This window comes from Phlebotomus papatasi, chromosome 2 (genome assembly GCF_024763615.1).
Source record: "Phlebotomus papatasi isolate M1 chromosome 2, Ppap_2.1, whole genome shotgun sequence".
Classification (NCBI taxonomy): Eukaryota; Metazoa; Arthropoda; class Insecta; order Diptera; family Psychodidae; genus Phlebotomus; species Phlebotomus papatasi.
Genome location: NC_077223.1, coordinates 19968982 through 19990018, shown reverse-complemented (window position 1 = coordinate 19990018; position 21037 = coordinate 19968982). Strand labels below are relative to the sequence as shown.

At 32.0% G+C, this 21037-nt stretch overlaps 1 protein-coding gene across 3 annotated transcripts in view; it reads left to right on the top strand.

The window, feature by feature from the left end:
• LOC129803044 (KH domain-containing, RNA-binding, signal transduction-associated protein 2) overlaps positions 1 to 21037 on the top strand; it is a 183576-nt gene that overhangs the window by 85935 nt on the left and 76604 nt on the right. The window lies entirely within an intron of this gene.

Sequence of the window (21037 nt, the reverse complement as noted above, 5' to 3'; positions counted from 1 at the left end):
AATCAAAAAATCTTGATCTAATCATCTCTCTTGCTGTGCTATCACACTAATTTTTTTTTTTCAATTTACAAATTTAAATTAATTATCACAATAATTCTTTCTATGCGTTATTTTCCATTAAAAATAATTTAATTAATATGTACTTACTAATTTAGTGATATAAATCAATACTTGGTCCACAAAACACATTGAAATATGTTAAAATACCATAAATGTGGTTGTTCAAATTAATTTAAATTCATTAAATTAAAATGTCAAAAATGCTCATTATGGCAATGGAACACTCTTAGATCAATAAAATTTCATGAAATCGAAATTTTCATCCTTTTCTTTCTCAAATTGTTTGCATAAGTCTTTGTACTCTTTCGCACTGTTTTTTTTTTAATTTTTAATTTTAATTGTGTATGAATAAGGGCAGAATCACATTGTCAGTAACATCCTCACCGTCACCGTCAAAGCCTTACGGTAATTCGTAAATTTACGCATTTTCATTGCATTTCTTACACAAACTTCAAATTACCTTGTTACCTTATCTCAAACTCGGTGGCACTAGGTGAAAATATTATAAGAAATCTGAGGAAATAAAACGAAAATGCGAAAAACGGTGAGCAAAAGAAGTGTACGAAAAACTGTAGTAAAAAATCCTACAGTTTTTTTCCTCACCGTTTATCGCATTTTCGTTTTATTTATTCAATTTTCTTATATTATTTTCACCTAGTGCCACCGAGTGTGGGATAAGGTAATACGGTAATTGAAAATTTGCGTAAGAATTGCAATGAATGGCCTGGCAGTGTGCCTGGCCATTAATTTCAATTTTATTGCATTTAAACAAGTATAGTCTTTTGAACTAAATTGTTTTTAGTACATTTATTCACTTCTAATTAATATTATTTGTAGTTAAAAAATAAAATAAATGTAGGGATTTAGTGATAAACTTGTAGAAAGTGAAGCTTTGTAAGTATATCGCTACTTTCCTCCAAAAACATTTATAATGGCTCCGGCACACCTTTTAGATTAGGAAAATTTCATAAAGTCAAAATTCACTTCTCTATCTTTCTCAAAAGATTTGCATAGGTCTATCCCACTTTTTCAGTCTCAAAATTAGACTGAAGTAAATTTAATTTTGTGTCATATTCAAAAGAAGAAGAGTGCGAAAGAATAGGATAGACACATGCAAAGCTTTTAAGAAGGAAAGAGATGTGAATTTTGACCTTATGAAATTTTCCTAATCTAAAAAGTCTGACAGAACCATAAAGGTTCTTAATAAGACGATGAGGTTCTCAATAAGAATATGAGAGTCGCTATAGGAGTACCTTTGCCTACAACTCTTTCTTCTGGCTTTGAGGGTCCTTTATAACAGATAAGTGTTTTAAAAGAAGCATTTTTAGTTCTTTCATAAATTCTTTGGAATCACTTATAATAAAAAAAATTACGAGCAGTATTAAAAATTTTGCAAATTCCTTGTAAAGTTTGAAATAAAAATATGAAAACTCGTAGTGTGATAGCACAGTTATGACCACCGCACAATAACTTTTGTTTGTAAATATGTTTTCAAAATTTCCCATGAGAATGAGCGAGATGACTAGATCTAGATCTCACTCTCTCTCATTGAAATGTCAAAAACATGTTTACTAAACAAAAGTTATTGTGCGTTGGTCATTATGTTATAAATACCAGTTTAAACTTAATAATTTCATGCGTTTTGTGAGTATAATTTTTGCATGGTAATAATGTTGTCATATACAGGTTAATTATCCCTAAAATAAGTATTCGCTTTTCAGAATTAGTCAATAAAATTAGTAAATTTGTCTCTAGATTCAAATATATTCAAACATTTTGATTGTATTTATAATTATGAAATTGTAATTTGTTCACTACAATGGGCAATATTCTATAGAAATGAATATACGTCAATTGTTTATGAATAAATTCGTGTATATTTGTACAGTATGAGCATTTTTGCATATATGTATAACACTTGGTTTTCCTAATTTCATTTCCACACACATATGCCATGTGTGAATTTAATTAATATCATATGCACGAATCAATTAAATTTATGTCCACACCAAACTAGTGCATGTTACTGAATATTACCAGAGAAAGGAAACGAAAAAAAAACGATTTTTCTTCCAATCGACAGCTCATTTTCATGATCGGAAAACTCATTAGCACTCCATTACGTCATTAATATTGGATCAAATTGAGCGCAAAGGCAATTCCCCTGTTAAGACTATCGGAGTTAGTGTACAATAGCCTTATTCTGAACTTGCTCCAAATGAGAATTTTGCACAACTCTTAACGAAAATACGATTTTTTTCCCTTATGAACACGGTACTAAATTTTTCTATGTTACAATATTTTATTACATGATTCTTTACGCTCCAGATAAATAGAAAATTTATTCATATTGATAATTTCTAATTTAAAAAAAGTCCTATTTGTAGTAGGTTCCGATTTAGGCTATTCTACCCTATTTGAAGAACTTTTCTTAGAAATCACCTTAAAAGCTAGATAAATGTTCTATTGAAGTTTATCTTGAAAACTGCCCCTCAACAAGAAGAATTACATCTCGTCCTATTTTATGGTGAATTCCATTAAATTTAATTTCAATCCAAAAGAAAATCTCCTGAAACTTAGGACAAAGTTCGTGACTGAAAGTTCATCCAAGTCAAACTTCCAGATGCAATTATTACTGGATGATGGAATACACAATACTCGGTGGATTATAATCTCAAAATTACTTGTTTCCCTATTATTATTTGACTGAAACTTGTTAAAAACTCTTACTCAATATCAAACTCGAGTTATCAAATGATAAATTTTTAATTAACCACTTGGTAGGAGCCGTAGGAACCTTCAAACTTTCAGCCTTCCTTCTGTTCGTGTATAGTCTCAAAGTTTGATGCTCTCCGAGGAGAAGCAAAGTTTCTGCTATACTTAAAGATAAAAGTCCTGAAGAAATAGATTTATAGTAAAAAAAAATACATGCCATGAAAGAAAAATTATTTGAAACTAATATTTTTCACAAGATTTCCCATCATGACAGTTTCACTTTTCTCTGCAAAAAGAATTCAATTAAGATGCTGCCAACAGAAAATATTGCAGAAAGGTAGTGCACTCTTCTATCTCATCTACGAGAGTTATTTCATTACATTTCAAATTGACTGAACAAAGAGCATACAGGATAATGCTCAAAGTACATAAAGTGAGACTAAAGTCATGGGTATTAACAGCAAAAAAAACAGTCTAAGAGAATAAATCATCCAAAGAAAAACTTCATGTTCTATTCCTGTTAATTTTGCTCCAGAATCTTTAAATTTTTAAAACCTTTGACTATCGGAATGCTCAATAAAGTTTTGAATTATACTTTAATATAAGCTTTTTTATTTTAGATAATGCTACATCACACGAATGTCAACTTTATAAAATTTCAGGAAAGATTGATTTCCATATTCATCATCAAGAAAATGTGACGCAGATTGCATATAATTTATGTCTTGTTATGAATTTCTTTCCCTAAATTTTACAAAGGAACGGGTGTTTCAGTGTTTCAAAATTGGATTTATATCTATGATGAATTATATTTATGTTTCTTTGTTGAACTTTAAGAATTTTTTGTGCGGCAGTGCATTAAAGTGATCAATAATTTTATTTGGCGGTCCGACTCATGAAAAAAAACCATCATAAATTCAAACATTTCCAAAAAATTTATTTTTTGCCGATTTAAGCTAATTTTTAGATTGCCTAAATTTAGGGTATAGTAAGCCCTTTCGGTAATTTTCGGTCCTTCCGAGGACGCGGGGTTACATTGATATACGACTTTTCGCATATTTCTGAAGGAAACTGGGCTTTAACGTAATGTAATTAGTCTTCCAAATCAATACTGAATCTAAATCTAATTTCGGTAAGGCTTATTCCCTGGACATACTTACGACTTAAGCCGATAGACGACTTAGTGGAAAATGATGGAAATGTATTTTAACCATTATTTCTAATATAATTACGCTAATCCGTCTCTCGGCTAATCCTCATAAGGTCCTTAGCTTCCTTTAGAAATATACGTGAAAATTGTATTTCAATGTAATTCCTCTGCTCAAAGTAGCCTTATATCCCCTTAAGTACTCTTGGCTACCTAAAGTAAATTAATTAATCCAACGTATTTAGGAATAAAATGTTACTCCAAATATGCATAATATGCGCTATTCTAATATTCTAATAAGTTATATCATCATATATTTAGCTAACATTCATTTTAAAACAAAATTTGAGAAAACGTATAGGGCAAGTGTGCCAAATTTCGGCATAGTTGCAAATAAGCACCGAAGTCCTAAGTTTGAAATGCAATATTTTTAATACATATTGATATTTCTTGTTACTTCCTTTTCGGGAGGGTTGTGTGGAATCTTGAAAACTAGTTCATCATCTTTGTTTTCTTTAAATCACTTCCTAAAATATTGAAAAATTAATAATAATATGGACATTGCTTTGGGTAGTATTCCGGCCACTTTGAGTGAAATACCGGCCACCTTTTTTCTGACCACCTTTTGTGACGCAACGGATAGAAAATTTCATAACGTCAAACGGAACGAGTTTAATATTTAGTTTAATACGTATGACCCACAAGCCCTGAGATCTTCCGTGTAATTTGTCCTAAAGACCTGAAGAGTAGCATCTCAAACTTACGCGCAGATTCCCGTAGCAATTTGCCCTTCCTGAACTCTGCCAAGGCCTTTTCCACATCATCTTTTTCATAGAAGCGATGGTTTTTTTCTATGGACATTGGAGAATTCAGAAATTGAAAAAAAAACATAACGTCAGTTGAATCAGCATTTGTCGTAACTTCCTTTTGACAACTTTTCAGGAGACGAAATTTTCAGTTCAGTGTTATTTTTCTTAAAAATGAGCCCCGAATGCTATACTTTTGAGTCAAAATAATAAAAGTGGCACTAATAAACTGTAAGGTAACTTGAGAAAATCTTTATAAATTTATTTAAAAGCTGAGATATTGAGATATATGTTAGAAGAAACACAATAATATTTTATCGTAACTTGCATCGTTTATAAAGCCGTAACTTCTAATGTATGGAGATATTGGAAGTTACGACAATTTTCAAAAACACAATATATCAATTTTAATTACTCTAGTGATAATGTGTGCCTTTATTTCCTTGCTGATTTAACTAACGATAAAATGAATAAGAAAGTTAGGAAAGCAAAAGATGTTGCCGGAATAGGCAACACTACCTCTCCGGAGAGACGTTCACAAAGTATATACTTTTTTACGCAAAATACAGGATCCAGCTGGGAAATTTTACAAGAAATTTTAAGATTGATTCACTATTAACATAAACTAATCAATTTTCATGAAAAACACCGAAGCAAAGCCTTCTGCACTTCACCACAAATCACAAGACTGCTAGTGATCCGTCTCATTTTTTTGTAAGAATCTTTCCATACTGAGTTTTTACATCACAATTTAAATTCAAATTATACCTAAAATTTAAAGGTCTTTGTGTTAATACATCTTAAAATGAATAAATATTTAAAAGCAAAATGAATTCATTGATTATTCGAAGATTACATACATAATTTTAATTAATTTATTTGCTTGACCGAAATTACACTCAAAGTGGCCGAAATTAGAAGCTGGCCGAAATTTGGCACACTTTCCCTATTTTAACTGCTCGAACTCCATGAGAGAGCAGTTTCCACAATCCAGTTTTTTTTTCAACTCCTCACCATTCTGCCTGCCAAACCGTAAGAGATATCGATCTCTGGTCTTTGGTATCCCCTTCTACAAGTCAATATTCTCTAGTGAACTAACTTACTCAAATTACCCCCTGCCCCTTCGTCTCCTCCAAAAACATGTTTTTTGGACAAGGCGATTTTGTTCATTTTCGGATATGTTTTGGAGGTAGTCCAGTTGAACATTTCGTCTTTCAACATCATTCACCTAAAAAATCGCCATCTTGAATAATTCAAGGTCAAAGTTCAACCAACCTTTTCAATTAGATTTACAAAAATTCTCGAGAAGTCTCCTAGATATATAGATAGATATTGCTTCTAAGCATTTCTATATAAAAAAATATTTTAATCTGACAAGAGTTTCTACATTTAAATACATTTAAATAGATTGTATAGGCAAAATTGTGCGATAGGCTCTACTTGAGCCCCTTATGTCTACCTAATAATCCTTACTCCAGTTTCTACATTTTTTAAGCCACTAAAGCTTAAAGTGGTCAAAAGGGCTTACTACACCCTATCGCAAATTATGTAGAAGTAATGTAATTGAATTAAAAGATCAAAATGTATTTTATCTTTTTATTATAAGTTCATAACGTTCATAACTATCGGAAACCGATTCAAAGACAAACCTGCAATTTGTTGAGAGATAAGTTCTATAGAACTATTTAAGATTTTGACCTTTAAAATTATTCAAGGTTATTGTTGTATATGGACGACAACTCTAAATACAAATATTTAAATGTTTTCTAATTTTCTTTTGTGTGATTGAATTTTGTTTCATTTTTCATAAAATAATATTTTTATGGTTAATTGTCCAAAAATAATTAAAACTGATACATAACTCACGGTGAGTCCCACCTAAAGCACCAGTGAAGCAATAAACAATACAACTTAGTAAAAAAATATTATTGGTCCGATATCAATTTATTACGTATTGAAACCAGTTCTAATTTATCCAGAATTCGAAGACCTTTCCAATTTATCCGAACGTGCAATAATTGATTAAAAAAATAACTTCTCGAGAATAGTTTTAAACTTTCCCCTTAAAAAATAGTTAAAAGAAAAGGTTCAACTATTTTTCTAGAGCTGTAAAATTCTAAATTGTCACATTTATTATTTCTTACTTATATTGCGCAATCACACTGTAGTTTTGGAAAAAAATCAATACAAATCTGACGACTTATAAGTCTTGTAATGTACCACAAAACACTTATTGTTAGTGTATGTATTCCCTTTAAGAATAAGAATTAAGAATAACACATTTAGAAATTGTTTTGAATTTGTAGCATATTTGCGAAATTATTGTGGTTCAGATATATGGTGCTATAATCGAAATTATATTTATATTTCCAATTTTATTGTATAAAGTTTAGTATAAAGTGGGACTTTAGCGAAATTTAATTAATTAAGCGAAACCAAACCGTAAAATCTAAAATTGAGATGAGTATCTCCATTTATATTTCTTGTTTAGTTACAAAAGAAAAGTTGAGAAGCTGTGTATACTCTACCATCTTTTTCGCTCGCTAGCATGTGGAACAAAAAATAAAAGAGAAAATATTATAAATAAGTAATAACAAGTAAACACAGAACAATTCTACTTATGTGTATTCCATAAGAGTTTTCTTACTAAAATTCGTTAAACTTTTATAGTTTATTGGTATGTGTCTTGGCTAGAAATTTATAGTTTTAAATGACTGATGTGTTTTGGCTTTCATTTGAATATTTTCAATTAGATCTACTTAAAGACAGATGAAAATATTAGGAAAAAGAATATATTTTTGAAAAATTAAATTTGGTCTTTATCGCAAATAATACCTTTTTGTTGAAATGAAACACCCGTAAATATCAGCATGTGGTCCAATTTGAATAAAAAATCTCTAATGATGTTATTTTTCTATCCATGCACAGTTCACAAACTCATCATAATTTGCATGACATCTTCCTATAGTAAAGAAATGATACGAGTAGTCTTCTTTTCCAAGTACAAAAAGTGCAATAAAAGATGAGTTTTCATAACAAATATACCCTCTCTTAATCATTGTTTTATTATGAAAACATTCTTCTATACCTAATGGACCTAGCTACTGGACCCAAAAGTGAGTTTTCATCCTCCTAATTGTGTACCATGAATAAATTCTTTATCATAGTGTGAACTCTTCATTTAAAGATGAGGAATTTCAAACTGAATTTTGAGCTAATCACCATGACAAAGTGCTTTCGGTCAATATAGTCGTACAATTGGGGTATAGACGTGAAAATATCATTTGGAAAATATTCGTCATCAAGTACGGTACCCTCTTTATCTTTGCCAATCCTTTCCATGCTCCATTTGGTCTTGGCTCCCCTTTAATTTACAATTTCCAACACTATATATACAACCCTTCAGGCAAATCGATTTTCCACCCTCTCAAAATTGTACACTTCTTTTTATTTGCACCATTCGCCATTTTCCACGTTTTATGCCCATTCTTCTGTTTCTCACCACATGCATCAAAGGCATTGTTATAGAATGGATGACAGAAAATTATACTTCTTTTAGCCCGTCTCAAACAGTTGCTATTTGTCTTTAAAACACAAACACTTTTCTTTCTATTCCATGACTACATTTATACACTAAATAATCTGCACCTAAAAGTAGTTGCGGTTTAAATTTGAGTCAGGAGCTTTATAGATAAAATAAAATTTAAACATCTAATTGTAGAGCGTACGGCCTGTTTGACACATGTCAACCCAGTTGGCGGCTGTAACCCACCAAACCTAATCCTTTATTCCTTTGACACGTCCTTCTCCTACCACCCTTATGAGTGCTGAAACATTGCTTTGATGCTCTTACTGTTAGGTAACTATCATCAGTCTTAAGTGAGTGAGCTTCAGTCGCCGTGGACGGTTTACTCTCATGAAGTGAAAAATATCGTGAGAAATATCGTGTCGTGAAGTCGGCGGCAGCCGCCGCTCGAGCTCTAAAAGCAGAATTTTTGTCTGCAGTTACTTGTATTTTGTCTACCTGCAAATCATACCTCTTTTATATATAATGTCTATATTATGTAAGCTCGAGTGAATAAATTATTATTATTATTATTATTATTATTATTATTATATGTGGCACCTTCAGTTGTCCAACGTCCCTTAGTTATTTTTTGATTTTTTTTTCATTTTTAGGGTAAGGCCTCATAATTTCGACCAGTCTGCGTATAAGCATCGATGTTCCAAGTTAGAAGTGCGATATTTTCGATACTAATTGACTTTTTTGTTACTCTCTTCTCCGAAGGGTTGTTTAGAAACTTAGCAAGCTATTTATCGTCTTATTTTTACTAAAATTAGTTTTAATACGTTTAAAAATGAATTGATATGTAGAGGTGAATTTGACTCAAATTTTGGACAACTTGGTTATTAATTTGGACAACTTGACTGTATATTTGGACAGCTAATCCGCCTCAACAGGATGCCCATTGTTCTTCATTTCATTAACCAATCTTACCAAGTCCTCTTCCTATTCATGTAAGGGAAACGTAAAATGTCACAAGAAGCCCGGAAACTTTCCATATCATTCATTAAAGTGAGTTGACTTCGGTACTCCAAGTCCGTGCGGATTCGCTCATTCCCTGGCCCTTCCGGGAGCCTTTCAAGGCATTTTTCGCTACATCTCTTTCGTAGAGATGATGCTCCTTTGTTTCTCCAGGCATTTGTCCAACCTAGTCATCACAAAAGCTAAAACTTCACGAAATTTCGTGAGAAAAACACCTGTCCAAAATAAGGAGTATCACATCACTGGTGAATGTCTTAAAAAATTTCCCATTTTTCACACGAAAAATCTAATTCACAAGGCAAATCTCACTTCAAGTCAAATGTACAAATCACCACTAACGTGAATCAACACAATATTCAATGAATATTTAATAATATCACTCAAAAACAGAGAAGAAACATTGTTAGTACTTCATCACAGCCAAATAAGACTGAAGGAAACACGAAGTTCTGTCATATTTCTCGTAAGCAATTGCTCACACTGAATTTTCAACAAAGCAATTTTAACTCAAATCATATTCAAAATTTAACGTATTTAGTGTTAAAATCTTCCAAAAAGAACAAATATTTTGATAGAATTCATTATTCATCAAATATTGGGATAAAAATCCATCATTTTAATCAATTTATTTTTAGTGTCCAATTTTATCCTCAAAGTGTCCAAAATAAGAAACTGGACAAAATTATGAGCCTTTCCCCTAATCAAATTTACTTTGGAATACGAAACCGAAGATTATGGTGAGATTTCGGAATTATTTTAAATATTAAACATTTCAAAGAGGGTCACCGGTGACCCAAAAATGAAATTTTTCCTACGGCCTTCTAATGTTCGGTTTTGTTCGTAAAAGTCAGAAAAAGTGATTTTCTCTGACCCCTAATTTTTAACCCTCTCGTCTTTAAAGGGTTAAAAGCGGCCCAGGAACGGATTTGTATAGTAACGTTTATAACAGCCAGGATTTTTTCAATCGAATGCGTTTAATTGGAAATAGGTTTACAACACTCTTTTATTTTGGATTTGACTTTTTGAAATTGCTCGCAATTTTCAAATAAATCCAGCTTATTGTATGCATATAAACGTGGTCAAGATATTTCATGCCTACGAGTGCCTTAATCAAAATTTGTAAGGAAAGGAAGAGAATGTAACCATCGCAAATTAAGGGCTTCCACTTTAATGATAATCACCCACTCCTTTATGCATGATTGTGATGTATCGAATCAATTGTAATGTATGTGCGGTGTTCATTAACATTTTATTGAGGCCATGTGAGAGACACATAAAATATTCATGACGCATTAAAATGGGGGTAAATGCATAATTGTAGAGTGGAGAATTCCAAGAAAAGCTCTCTTACATTCAAGATACTTTACATTATCCCCATGTATAGAAAATTTTCTTCGAAGATATCCTTTTTTCTCAGTCGTGACAGAATAAGATAAAACCACTCTGTCTTTGTATTATGATTTTTCTGACGAAAAGAACTACAACGAAATCCAAATATTCACATTCTTAGGATCATACCGTATTCAAATGTACAGAAAGGCAAGATAATATTGGAATAATTTCCCACGTGGATTCACAAAATGACTTACATTGAATACAAGACGTGACATGCCGACAAAATTCATGGCTCTATCAGCAAAAAAAAATTTAAATTATGAATAGGGTAAGTGTCCTAATTCAAAACCAGTTCCAGATGCTTTAACTTTGATACAAGATTCAAGACATTAAATTTTTTTTTCTGAAGAAAATTACATAAATTTGCTCTTTGACTCTTCTAGAATATTACTATTTATTACAAATTCTTTAAATTGAGTTTGAAAACTACTTTAATACAAGAAAAATACACATGTGCAAAATGCTGCTATTGGAAACAATTTAATCCAAATGGAGACAAGGGAAATTTTTCAATTGGAGACAAACACTAAAGTGATTAAGAAAATAGTTTATTTAATCATATTTTTTTTTAGTTGACTGAGCTAAAGCTGTTTTGTATTTTTCTTTCAGTGGAAAAAAGAATGATGTATCCAAGGGCTGCATGACATGTGTAGCATTAGGGTAAAGAAGGATTAGTTCGATTCCCTTGCTTTTACAAAATTTACTCAATTCTAGAGTAACGTGAGATGCATGGCCATCCAGGTATAATATTACTGGAAATTGTACCTTTTGCTCAAGAAGCCAGTTATAAAACGAATTTGCGATGTATTCGTAAAATAATTCACTGGTCATCCAGCCACTTTCTGATACTCCCATTACCCAGTCTTCTGCATTGCATTTTGCAGTAAGTTCGGTAATCTTTTGACCTTTGTGGACAACCATAGGTGGAGCCAATTTCCCAGCAGCTGAGATGGTGAACAACACAGTCACACAATCTTTCTCGCCCGAAGGTATTACTTTGCCGACTATTTTGGACCCTTTTTTTGCCAGAACCTTATGAAAAGAATAGAGTGAATGTTATTTACACAATAACTTGCATTGTCACAAAATAACTCAAAAAAATAAAATTAAAATCTGTGTAGAGATATAGCAAAAATCAAACATTTTCGCCTTTAGGTGAAAGCATAACACCAGTTTCGTCTAAATTAAAGACGCGATCAGGAGGGAGTTCCAGAAGATCTTTAGATTCTAAGTAATCACGGGTTTTCTCAAACCAGTCAGTGATGTTCTCAGAGGTAACACCAGCTCTTTGGGTGGTATATGATTCTGGTTTACGTCGGCTTAATTCAGGATGTCTCTTCAAAAACTTCCTGAACCAAGCATATCCTGGCCTTCCATCTACATCAACAAACTCACTGGTGATCTCGAACTTCTTACACATGAGTTGCACAGTGTCGAGGACTTGATCCTTAGTTATGGGATGCCATTTGTCAGCGCATTCCAAAATCCATTCAACAAGCTCGTCTTCCATGACCTTTGGTAAAGTGGGGCGCCTTCCCACACTGCATTCCTCCGGATATCTTTTAGTAAGCTTATTATAAAGTGTTGATTTCGGAACGTGAAACAAAACTGACGCCTCTGTTAGTGATTTTACACGACGAAAGGCTTCCAAAGCTTTATTGAGTTGCTCTTGAGTGTAGGTTTTGTTCTTCTTCCTGGTCTTATTTTCCTTTCCCATCTGAAAAAATAAGGAGATCGCTCCAATAAACCCATATTTTCGGTGTTTCCCATTGAAGCACTTGCGCACATTTCACAAATGCACTTTTTCTTCAGAAAATATGTAATTATTTTAATTGAGCACTTCACTTACGGTTAACAATAAAATTTAAGACTTAATTTCACTAAAATTTGCCAGATATAGTGCATAAACGTCAAAAAATTAATAAACAACAATCAGCTTACTTGCCTTTTTTATTAGAAAAAATGGTCGATCGATGAATTTTTTCGACGGTGAAAAGTTACACTGTCAATTGAGATGAGACTTTTAAATGTTAAAACTTATTAATATGAATGGATTTTCGCTTTATTTGAACCATAAGGAACTAAATATTAAAAATGTACCACAGAAAATATATGAATAAAACTATAAGTTGAGTATTTATTGTGGAAAAAATATGTTTCCATTTGGAGTAGCGAAAAATTTCCAATTGGAGCAGGTTTTGAATTAGCTTAATTTACCCTACTAACAGTTTGAGAGAAGAGTTTTTTTTGCAGAAACTGGTATTTTTGGGTTTTGCTCCTTTTTCAATCGATTGCTTATAATATTTTAACTGTAACTATTTCACAGAAAAGTTAATTTAAAAGAAATACGAGACATTGCTTTAATTGAATTTCAAATGAGATATGTACATGAAAAAACTTTTCCAACTTCTCATTTAGTGAATAGATTCTATAAATTTGGATCTAAAAGTTGCTTAATATGAATATATTATAAATAATTTAACAAGAACATACCTTTAGAAAAAGTTATCATAATTTAATTTTAATAATTCTTACCTTCAAACTTTTCTTAAACGTGTGAGTTTTTATGATGATAGACTGACCCCTTGGTAGTCAATTCTATCATTTTCAAATTCAATCAGCACTGATAGATCTATTTTGAATTATGAATTATCAATAATAAAGAGAATAAAACTCAGTGGGATGATATCAATTCCACAAAAAATAAAGAGATGACAAAGCATGCCAGCTTTGCGGAATGCTCGAACTCGAACCGCTAGAACTCAAGAGACAGAGCAGGGAATGCGGAACAGGGGATTTGATGTCGGCAAGTCCGCTTGCCATTGACGTGGCCCGTTTTTGGGCAAGACAATTTTTTTAAAGCCTAATATTTACCAATTGAGACCGATATGGTTGGATTAGAAATTTCAAGACCTTTCCAAAAAATCAAGATTTAAGCAATTCTGTTGAAAATTGAGCCCTCTAGAATGATTGACTTTTGGCCTCTGAAAATTCAAAATGGTGAATTTTCCTGTCATAACTGTCTATGGACGAAATGTTCACCTAACCTGTTATACAATATATCCAAAAATGAATGAAATCGCTTGGACCAATACAATAATAAACCAAAAAAATATGATTTTGGGGTAGATGAGGGAGTACAGTTTCGGTAAAAGAATATTCGGTATAAGATGTTTTTCAAGCGCAAGTCCCCGAAGACCGGAAGTCAATAATCTGTTACCGTTTGAGGTTTAGAATGGTGACAAGTTAAAAAAGCTAGTTATTTAAACTTTAAGTTCGAGGAAAAAATTTTACAATTCTTCAAGAGTAAGTTAAATATGATTGAATTATTGGTTTTATTCTAGATCACGATTGATTATTTACTTTATAAGAACAAATAGAATTGATTCTGATTCATTTTGATATTGATTCTATATGAATTTGCAGAAGAGTACAATTTTATTTGGTGGTAGATTATAATCTAATCTGTGATTATGGTAGTTCATTCAATGATTTTGTTACATTTTTGTGACTGATTCAAGGGCAATCTGTTATAGAGGTTATAGATTAATTCTTTGCGGATCGATTATATTGCGCTTTTCAATTTATTGTATCCTTTTCCCATCAAAAGAATCAATTGTCTCAAAATTAAGATTCAATGTCATACTCGACCGGTGGTCAATATTTGAATGTTTGATGGTGAATTTCTATAAAATTGTCACTGATTCGTGTTTAGGGGAAGGTTTTGCAGCTTCGTAGTGTTGTAGCTTCGTAAAAGTTGATTTTTTTTCCAAGTTACTAAATGAATTTCATCGATAGACATATAATCTAAAAGTTAGTCCTACATCTCACATTTCCTGACAAACTTGGAAGCCTAGGCCTTTTTTCCTGGGTCCAAAAGGCAAAAATAAAAAATGGGCCTACAATCGTAATTCTTATGTGTATTATTTTATGCATTTTTGCACACTTATTAGTGTCTTTTCGAAAAAGCAACTATTCCAAGTTATAGAGGGTTTATCTGGGTTAATATTTATCGTGAAAACCTTTTGCTTGAATGGGGTCGTTTTTGTGGGTAGAGGAAAATCCATAAAAATTACGACCCTTGCAGCTCAGAAAAATTGAATTTTGCAGCTTCGTAAAAACATCTGTCAAAATTACTGACCACTGAATTTGAGAATTTCTCACTGTTTTGGGTCACACTGTGTACGTCGCTCGGGATATTTGACTCATCAGAGATTCCACTGAATAAATTCACAAGAAAATTTTGGGATATTAAAAAGTTTTCACTAAAATCTCGAAGGAAAAAACGTACTTTCACAGAAAAATGAGACTTCATCAGATGTTTTTATTTTACTTCTATCAAATCAAACATTAAGCCTCAATCTACTTATGGTAGGTGTGACTCTTTCATTGCCCATGCAGTGCGTTTTGAGAATTTTTCATCCAATTTGCTTTATTTTCAAGCGAAATTTTTCACATTTTACATTTAATTAATCACCTGGTAATTCTAAAAATCACTGATATTCAAAAAATTTTCTGTAAGACAGATTCGAGACGTTAGAGGAAAAACAAGGATTGCGATAGGTGTGATTACTACTTTATGAATTGTGCAGTGATGAAAAGAGACTGTTTATGGTAGATGTGATTCTTTAATTGCCACTTCGATGTATTTTGAGTATTTCTCATTCAATTTTCCTTGTTTTAAAGTGGAACTTCCCACATTTCATTGGTGGCTGGTCATTTTTAAAATCAGTTACGTCCGAAATATGATCTGTAGGACCAATTGGAGGTGTTAGAGAAAATCCGAGGATTACATTAGGAGTGATTATGAGAGAGAATCATACCTAACTGACTGTCAGAATGCAGGGAAAAAATGGTTTTCCGAGTGTCAAAAACCATGTGTTAGAAAAATAGCTTAAAATTGATTTTTAATGCGTGAAACCTCCTACAAATGGTAAAAACAAGTAGATTATAGTCCCATCTAAGTAGTGATGCCCAAATTTTTGTGTTCGGTGTAATGTTTCCGGGGAAAATGAGGCCTACAGAGGTTGGAAAAAATGGTACGAAGCTGAGTTAAACCGGACACATTCGTAAAAAGTGCCACTACATTTTCATTTTCCTGTAGAGAAAAATCCAATGACTTCCATGAATTTTGTGAGACAGAATTATGAACCCAATAAGTAAGAGATTTTTTAAATTGAATAAATAATTCTACCGGTCTAATTGAGGAACCGGTCGACTTGAGGGCACTTTACCTTACGAAAAATTCATCCAAGTTCATTTAAACAATACTTTGATATACCTAAAAATTGGAGTTGTTTAATGACGTATCGTCAATTATAGCGATGTGTTAATTGAAAAAATACAGGTACATGGCAAATACAGATACCACAGTTGCAGAATCAACCAACGATTTGCGAATGAATTAATCGCTTTTCGTGTTTGACGAGTGTTTGACAGTTTCATTAACAATCATTGTCTGTTTCACAAACAATTTCTCCAAATATTCCCGAATGGATTTTAGTCCATTCTTGAACTCAATGTCCCATATTGTTTATCTGAATTTGAGTAGTACTGTCTCAAATTAGTTTTCAACAAGAGGCCCTAAGTAAATCTATTAACAATGAGCTTAAATGGTTAGAGATATCAACTTAATATCTTCAGGGGACCTCCCATAAGTATAACTTTTTCAGGGGTAAATGTCTTGTTTAAATAAATTTTTAAAATTATTTAACATTCGAAGAGAAATTGCAAAGGATAATCCTGAATTTCTTTTCTAACCGATTACAGGTAAAATCCACACAGGTGCTGACAATATGATAAAAGCTTGAAATCCAGCTTCTGGAGCACTTTCTCATCATTTGTAATTTATATAATCGCTGAGAATGGGGTATAATCATACAAGAACGTGGGGTGTTTTTCAAATTCAAACATGTATTGTGCATTAAGCTCCAGCTCTGTTTCGAACTATGTGCCACCCTTAACTAAGGGAAGGTCTCATTGTCTTTTCAATTAACTACATTTCCCTCCACTCTTTAGTTAAATTGTCGCCGTTGGGTTTGTTTCTTATACAACAAGATATGCTCGATGGTAATATCTATAAAGTTACAAGTTATAGTAAGATCTCTGGCATCTGTTAGCTGGAAAATTATATTCAAGAGCTAGCCAATTTTAGTGTTACAAATCGTTGAGTTTTATTTTCTTTCAAAGGATGATGACTCAGTTTTTTGTCTGATTTGCTTATTAAGGTAAAATTTTCTTTCAGCCTTATTGGTTGAATTTGTTGAAGTATACCCAGTATACCCATAAATCAAAATTACAGTGATTGTATATAATTTGCTATATATACACAACTCCATTTTTTTCCCAACAAGCCTCTATTACCAATTTACATTTTTTTGTTATTTGTCTGAATTTGACTATGCGTAGAATGGAAAAATTACGTATAATTTGGAGAATGAATGTACCAATTTTCCCTTTTGAAAATATCTGTATAACCAAGGGGAAAAATACATGTTATTCAAGTATAAGTATAAAGCTTTTTGTTAAAAAAAAATAACATACCAATTAGGAGATAGTCATGGTTATATTCACAAAATGATGTTAGAGCAATTTTATGTATATTGCATCACTTGTCGCTGCTATATTTTTATTTTCCTTTGATATTCACACGAATTTGTATATATAACACAACTCTCTCTGCAAAACATAGAGAGATTTCCCCAGATTCCTCTTGATGTATGTTATATCAAACGTACGGATCGTAAATAATCTCTCTGTGAATCTGAAATGTAGCAGAATATTAAACTGTAATTATTGAGATTTCACTAAAGGCTAAAAGTACAAATTATATCAAAATGTGTTTGAAAGCCTTCTGGAAGATTGCCAAAATACATTAAATTAATTTCTACCTGATGAAGTGATCAGGAAAAGTTCTCATGTGCATTTAAGTGCTTCTAAGGGAACTTCTAATTGAAGTATCTTAAGTCTTTAGAGGTATTTATGTAAACAATTTTCATGGACAACAACACACTTTTCTGAACTAAAAAAATCATGTAATTCTTTTAGAAATAAATCAGAAGTTTAAATAAACACGTTGCCATGTTCATTTACTATTCATTTCACCTGTTATTCTGTACTTGATTTTTAATATATTTACCGCAATAATTTATTATTAAAAATATTGAATTTTTTTTATATAGGGGGAAGTGGGGAAGCTTTGAAATTAGGCTTTTTTCTCCTATTTTTAAATTAAACTAGACCTTATTATGATATAATTTAGCTAATCAAATCAATTGCAAAGATTAATATGATGATAAGGTAACTAAAATTTGATAGAAATGTGTAAGTATCTTAGGAAAAGAAAATTCACATTATTAGAAGACATGACCGTTCGAAAGGAGAGTACTTTCCCCTACTACAACTTTGTAGAAAATATTTGTTATAGGATTTTGGATCAATGCAAGGAACACTCTTGTGTATAAACAACAGGCTTTCTAATTATTATGAATAATTTACCAGGAAATTGAAAAAGAAAAATTATTTGTTTATTTTTATGGGGAAAAAATATCAACTAAAAATTCAAGTGAACCATTAACTAGCTTCATTTTACAAATAAAGTCTGGCCCCAGGTATGGAAAAACTAATTTACAATATACCAACCTAGAGTATCTCGTCAGCTGATAAATTGATTATTATGATTGCTATGACATAATTACAGAGAATATTAAATTCTGCACTTTATACGTGCATTAAGTTTTGCTCAATTCATTCTACCTGTATTTTTTTCAGTTCAGTGCAAAAAGAATTTCGCATAATAACGCTGTATACGAAAATGTTTAAATGCTCCAAATGTGCTTCAAATATTTTCGCTCTCGACTAGATTTATTGAAAGAAATGTTGAAAAAAAGGTCTCATAAAATGCCACAACTCTCTGAAATATCTTAGAATATTACCAGGGGCGCTGTTATTTGCATTAAACACTCTGTACAAAATATAACCTCAAATAGCCTGACTCTAGTGCAACAGATAGTCAGTCCCACGGCAAAGTTATAAATTGTAGATTACGGAGAACATTGTCTTATATTCTTTTCATCCAGGGGAAGGTAGATCAGTTTGAAGCAACTGAAGTTTTTTTTAGGTCTCATCTACTAGACTTACGAGCTATTAGGTCAAGAGTTTGGCTATTTAAAAATATACAGCATATATCCCACATTGCATTGATTTATTGTCCCAAAATTTTATATCTTCGAAAGTCATACGTATTTAAACTACCCCATTTTCATTTTGTATGAGTTCATTCAAATCCGAGTTATTTACTGTACTTATAAGATATATCACAAATTACGAGAAGAAAACGCTTCATTGGGTGGTTAAATATACCCTAGTCTCCTGTATGATACATCTCAGAGTCTTAGAGTCTCAGAGTATATCTAAAAAAAAAATAATAGGGTAAGTTTGCCAAATTTCGGCATAGTTGCATGCAAACGCCAAAGTCTTAAATCTGAAATGTAATATTTTAAATTTAAAATGATTTTTTTTATTCTTTCTTCTAAACAAGTGTTGCTTGGAAACTTGTGAAGAGCTTACCGTCTTTATTTACTCTAAAATCATTCTTAACACATTTTAAAATGAATAAAAATATAGACATAGCTTTGGTGCACTATTTCGGCCACCTTCATTCTCATAGTTTTTGCCCTTCGGGAATCCTTCCAATATCTTTTTCACGTCATCTCGTTTGTCGAAGCTACATTTTTTGTTATTCTCTTGTATTGTATAGTCTCTAGAGTACGTAAAATCTAAAAGTTCATGGAAATTCGAGGAACAAAAAAGGTGGCCGAAATTGCAAGCAGGCCGAAATTTGGCACACTTACCCTATCACTTCTATTTCAACGACTCAGAATATAAGTCGAACAACTCGATTTTTTTTTACAAAAATCGTTTTATTGGCCTTTTTGGATACTTCTTTATACCCTATACCTTCCCTGTGAATATTATACTTGAGAGATAATTATTTTCAAAGTTATAGAGATTTTAAATCTCAAAAATCTTATATTCTTCGTGTAAAATCTCAGCTTCAAATCGCTCTCCTGACGTCCTGTCAAATTTACCTACTGCGAATTATTTGTTTCTTGTACTGAGCGGTCGAGTTATTTTTTTGCTTATGTGTTAATGTATTTATTATCTCTCAATTTTATTTTATTGTATGACTTATGCACTCATTGTATGCGCAACTCATACTAAATTTTGTCTTGTAAATAATATTTTTTGTAAGTACTTATGAGATAGTGCGAGATGACTATATATATATATATATATATATATATTTACAAAACAAAAATTATAGTGTGTTAGTCATTATGCCTAATGCCCAACGAACAATAGCTTTTATTTTGTAAACATGTTTTTGACATTTCAACGAGAGAGAATGAAATCTAGATCTAGTCATCTGGCTCCCTCTCATAAAAAATTGTGCATTGAGCATAATGCCCAACACACAAAAACTTTTGTTTGTAAACATGTTTTCCAATTGAATGTGAGAGTAAGCGAGTTGTCTATATTTAGATTTCATTCACTCTCGCTGAAATGCCGAAAACATGTTTACAAAATTGTCTATGAGAGTGAGCGAGATGACTAGATCTAGATTTTACTTACTCTTTCTGCAATATTAAAAACATATTTGCGAAACAAAAGTTATTGTACGCTGGGCATAATGACCAACGCACAATAACTTTTGTTTGTAATCATATTTTCAAAATTTCCCATGAGAATGAGCGAGATGACTAGCTCTATATCTCGCACTCACTCTTATTGAAATGTCAGAAACATGTTTACAAAATAAAAGTTATTGTGCGTTGGGCATAAGTGTGAGTGAAATCTTCCTCAAGTATTATTGGTATCGGAATATTTGTTACAATATAATCATGTTATGTTGTATTGTTGTTGATCCCATGTTGAAGGAATCTGCTAGGTCCATTTGAGACCGCCCAGGAGCGTCTTTCCCGCAGTATGGATGCTTCTTCAAAACTGGTAAAAATAAAAGGATCAAATTGATCCAAATGTGATCCTTTTGTAAAGGATGGATCAAATTAACATGTTCTGTTATGATAAGTGTGCATTCAAACTTTTGAAATTTGATCCATCCTTTGCAGAAGGATTACATTTGGATCAATTTGATTCTTTTATTTTTACCAATGAATGCTTCCGGAGTTTTTGGGAAGAGGTGGTACAGTAAAAATGTCATTTTCTAAAAAACATTAAGTTGTTTGAACCAGGCTTGACTCGAACTCACAATGGTGAGGATCGAGTCAGAGTTTTCACCCGCATAAGACCCAACGCTCTAGCCTACTGCACCACTGAGACCCCCATCTCGATCTAGTCATCTCGTTG